This window comes from Colobus angolensis, unplaced genomic scaffold, assembly GCF_000951035.1.
Source record: "Colobus angolensis palliatus isolate OR3802 unplaced genomic scaffold, Cang.pa_1.0 Scaffold191, whole genome shotgun sequence".
In the NCBI taxonomy this organism is placed as follows: domain Eukaryota; kingdom Metazoa; phylum Chordata; class Mammalia; order Primates; family Cercopithecidae; genus Colobus; species Colobus angolensis.
The window spans coordinates 6,400,220-6,405,786 of NW_012115055.1; positions in this window are offsets into that span (position 1 = coordinate 6,400,220).

Consider the following 5,567-nt stretch of genomic DNA (forward strand, 5'->3'; position numbering starts at 1 on the left):
ATATAAGTACCTTATAATTATATGAAGATTTATCATATATAAATTTATATATAGATAAACTTATACATTTATATGTATAAATAGCTAAGTACTTATATATATATAAATGGTCAAAGATTAATTTGAACATTTGGGTTTAGGTGTTTTCCTAATTTCCATTAATGAAAATATTTTTAAGCATACAAAATTTTCATTCCTGAAATGTGTGATATCTGAAAAAAAAGTCAATCTAAATTTTATTTAGAAAATGATGTTTTCTAAATTTAAAATTAAAAGTCTAAATGTTATTTAGAAAATTATGTTTACATGATACATATGTTTTGGAACATTTTACATTAGACAATGTTAAGGTATTTATTATCATCATTAAAATAGTTTATTAAAATAATCTCTGCCTATATTATCTGCCCTTCATAAATTAAATAGGTTATTGGCATCATGCTTTGACAATATGGATGTAATAAACCTAAAAATATAGGAGGAAAGGTATTTCTTCAACAATCTGATTTCCCTTCCTTTTGATAAATCCAGTAGCAGGATTGCTGAATGATAGGGTAGTTCTATTTTTAGTTTTATGAGGAACCTCCATACTGTTTTCCAGTGAATCTGACACTTTAGTTTCCCACCAAGAGGGTGTAAGAATTCCCCTTTCTCAATACCCTTGCCAGAGTTTTAAAATTTTTGTCTTTTTTGTATTAGCCACTTTAACTGGGGTGAAATTATGTCTCATTGTGTTTTTGACCTGTACTTCCCTGATGATTGTGAAACTGAACATTTTCTCATTTTTTGGTAGCCATTTGTATGTCTACTTTTGATAAATTTCAATTCAGATCGTTTGCCCATTTATTTATTAGATTGTTTCTATTGATGGGATTTCTTTCTGAAGTTGAATTGTTTGAGTTTCTTGTCGATTCTGATATTAATTGCTGGTACAATGAATAGTTCACAAATATTCCCTTCTATTTTACAATTTGTCTCTTCTTTCTGTTGATTGTTTCATAGCTGTGCTGTGCAGAAGCTTTTAATTCACAATAGCCAAGAGATGAAATAAATCTAAGTGTTCATTAATACATGAATGAATTTTTAAAATGTGGTATATATACATATTAGAATACTCTTCAGCCATAAAAAAAAAATAAAATTCTGTCACTGTAGAAACATGGATGAGCCTAGAAAATGGTATGTTAAGAGAAAGAAGCCAGGAACAGAAAAATAAATACTACATGTTTTCACTCATATGTGAAAGCAAAACAAAAAACAAAAAACAAAGTTGATTTAATAGTAGTAAAGAGTAAAAGTAGTGGTTATTATTAGAGGCTGGGGAATATAGGAGATAGGAGAGATAAGGAAAGGTTGGTTAATGAATACAAAATTATAGCTTGACAGGAGAAATCAGTTCTGGTGTTATATACACTGTAGGGTCTGTAGGGTGACTAGAGTTAACAATGCTTTATTAAATATTTTCAAATAGCCAGAGTTTTAAATGTTTTCAGCATGAAGAAATAATAAGTGTTTGAAAAAATTGGCAAGGTAATTACCCTAAATGGATAATTACACATCATATACATTTATCATAATATCACATTGTAGCCCATAAATATGTAAAATTACTATGTGTCAACTTAAAGTAATTTTAAAAAACCACATTGTATACCACAATTTTATACAATATATACAATATTATTTTCCAATTAAAATGAAATAGACAAGATATCAAAATAAAGAGAATAAATACCTATAATTATTTGATAGGATTTATTGGTTTCAAAACAGTTTACGACATTAGAAAAATTAATCTATGCCACACTATTATAAAGCAAAAACACAAAGAAAGTACAGTATAACATTAGATAATTTTTGAAAATAAGTAGATTTTAAGTATAAAAGTTTTTATTTTACATTCTCTTACTCATAGTAGTGGCTTACCTTTTTGAATAAAATGATGAAGAAGCAAAAGAGTAAGCAAAAATCCTAATTAAAGAAAACATAGAATTATGGATGTTTAGAGCTGAATGGGTTTTTCTGGTCTATTTCTACTCTTAGATACCAAGTAACTAAGATAAACTGTACCTGTGGATGTTCAACAAGCTAATAGAGAAGTGGATCTAAAGCTAGCCAGAGCATCCTTAGTTTTATCCCAATTAATATGTGTTCATAAGCCTTAGCCCTCATGATAGCATTGTTAACTCTGAGAAGGCAGCAGCTATGTTCAATATATATTTTCCCTGTTTTTTACTTTCTACTTTCTGAAAGTGAATGACAATGCTTTCTTAGCTAATAAAAATGGTGAGTTGTGCAAATGTTTTTGATAATGTATTATTTTAAGCCTTTTCTCAATCCCTCTCTCAAAGATATTTTAAAAATATTATTTTATATATTAAAATCCAATAGAATATGATTTATCAATAACCACTTTCATATGGTCTTTAATTTCTATCCATTTTTCTGAGTTTTTTTAAAAAACTTGTTTTGATCTCCTGTCCCTTGTCCTCTTTTTTTTTTTTTTTTTTACTGGTACACACCTCTGTTTCTATCTTTGTGGCTTGCCACTTCTTTAAATTTTTGTTTTCATATAATGGCATGGAATGAAAAAACCCAAACTACTTAATTTAAAAAAATGCATAAGGCATAGAAAGGGAAATAAGCAAAAAAAAAAGTTTAGTAGCTATTTTTGTAATAAGATTGCATGTAATATATTCCATCTCATACTTATGAGTTTCTTTCATTGAAAAATATTTTCCCTTTAAATATATTTCATTTGAGACAGGTGACTTACAAGCCTATGAGATACTTTATTTGTATAATATATGCATTGTATATACATTCTCTCTATATATATATAAAATAAAATCTTCCCATTAAATATATGTTCTTTAATTTGCAAAAATGATGAAAAAGACTGAAGGGTGTAGAACAGGTTTAAAATACTGACCTTACCTAAATTATCTCTATTCTGGAAATGAGTCAGAGTCAGAAGAAATAACAACACTCATCAAATATAAGCATATAGTTCTCTTCTGGCTTCACAATTCCATTCTTTGCTCCTGTATTTCACTAATTTTCTTCCCTTGTATTCGCACATGAATAAAAATAACTGTTTTGTTTCCTTGGCCTTACACTATGAGCTATCCAATATGTTGATTAGTCTGACAAAGTAAACACTGTCGAAATATAGATCAAAGAAGAAAATGAATATTCTTCTCATTTTGTAAACTTGAATATCAATGCTAAACTTTAAGGGCTTTTATCATTAAGATTTAATTACTTAGGAAAGAAGAAAAGGCACATGAATAAGCTAATGTTACCAAAACACCAGGGGTTATATCTAGATCCTGCTGCTCCCCACACAGAAAGCCAATCATTGAGACAACAAGTATTGCCAAGAGAAAAGGCTTTAATCAGGTGATGCTGCTGAAGAGTTGGAAGATGAGTCTCAAATCCATATCACTGATCAACTAAAATTAGGGGCTTACTTATCAGGGAAACAATTGTAACTATGTATGGGAAAACAGGAACTGGGAATGGGTAAGGAAGCATTTATGATGAATGAGGTGCCTCGTGTCTCGTTGTCTGGATGTGATGATGTGGTTAACTTTCAGTTCTTAGAGGCCTGGTGTTTCATTTGGCTGGATCTGGTGAGTTTTAGTTATTTGGTACTATTTGAGAAGCCCAGGGGTTCTTTCTTGAGGGAAGGACTCAGATAAAACAAATGGAAGTTTCAACCTTTAAGACCAGAAGGGCCAATTTTTATCAACAACAACAACAACAAAACCAGTCTATGGAGCTATTGTATCAGTTTTATTAATTCTTTATCTTTGACTCATTCATTCCTTGCCTAAACATTTAACCAACTACTATTTAAGCCAGTTTATGGGGTTCATAATTCTGTAGAGGACATAAGAATCTATTTATGAAAAAAATTAGAAACAAATATTATAAGCATATGACATAATTTCTCAATAAAATTGTATGTAAGGAACTCAAAGTTCATGAAGATTTTGACCATTACTTTTAAATGTTAGGAGCTGACATTTATCAGAGAATCTGAAGTCAAAGCTGTTAACTAAGGGAAACTTTCCTGTATTTATGTAAAACAAAATGAGTTACAAATGTTGTAGGTAGAAGAGCCAATGTATGGAGTAGAGAGATGATATTATGGTACATTAGGATGAACCAGAAAATAATGTGAAATATAAAATAAAAAAACAAAAGATTTTGGTCATAAAGTTGTTGTATGCCACAATAAGTAGATTAAAATTTACTTCAGGAACAAGGAAACATTATTGAAATGTTCATGCATGGGAGTCTTATAAAAATGCTTCTTTGGAAATGTGTCTCTAGTAGATTGCCCTAGGATTTCAGGATGCCTGTGATACAGGCAACTAAGAATAGTAATAAAATTTGGTTAATTTAATAGACAAGGTAAAAGATATAAAGTAAACAGAATAGATTAAGTCAAGTGATTGTTCATAGGAGAGGATACGGGGAATGGGATGAACTTAAGCGATCAACAGTCTTCTGGTTGATAAAAAATTGTCAAGGTATTCTGTACTTTTTACCGAAAGAAAGAAAACAGAAAAGGATCTGATGTCACCAGAAATAAGTTTAAGGGTGATTTGGACCTTTTCAAAGTCACTATATTTAGGACAATCTCCTTTTTTAAATTCGATTCAAGAAGGAAATAAATTAGAAAAAATGTCATTGCTGTTGTTTCAGTTATTTAACCAAGCCTGAGGTTTTTATATTTGTTATTTTACAAAATACCAGGAATGTAAAAGAGTAGATTAAACAGTAAGTATACATATATATAAGAAACTATTTAATAGCCAAGGTTTTTTTATAATTGATTAAAATTATTTTCATTTCTGATATTTAAGATTTAATATATACCCATGAGAAAAATATTGTGTTAATTTTTATAAAACATTACTTCTATTAATAAATGTGAGATTGGGCCGGGAGCGGTCATGCCTGTAATCCCAGCACTTTGGGAGGCCAAGGTGGGCGGATCACGAGGTCAGGAGATTGAGACCATCCTGGCAAACACTGTGAAACCCCGTCTCTACTAAAAATACGAAAAAAATTAGCTGGGCGCGGTGGCGGGTGCCTGTAGTCCCAGCTACTCGGGAGGCTGAGGCAGGAGAATGGCATGAACCCGGGAGGCAGAGCTTGCAGTGAGCCAAGATCACACCACTGGACTCCAGCCTGGGTGACAAAGCGAGACTCCATCTCAAAAAATAAGTAAATAAATAATATGAGATTGTATTGATCAAATTTGCAGTTGTAGATTTAATTTTATTTCATATTTTATATTGAAATAAAAAATAAACAGCCAACTTAAAATATTGAAGACTTCTAATGTCATAGTTGAAATTAAAATAAAAAGGATCATCCCTTTATAGCATTATGTGAACTTCAAGATCTTATTAAAATAATTATTATGGATTCTATGAAGGATTGTAAAGAAATTTTAGGGGCGGAGCAAGATGGCCGAATAGGAACAGCTGCAGTCTCCAACTCCCAGCGCGAAGGACACAGAAGACCGGTGATTTCTGCATTTTGAACTG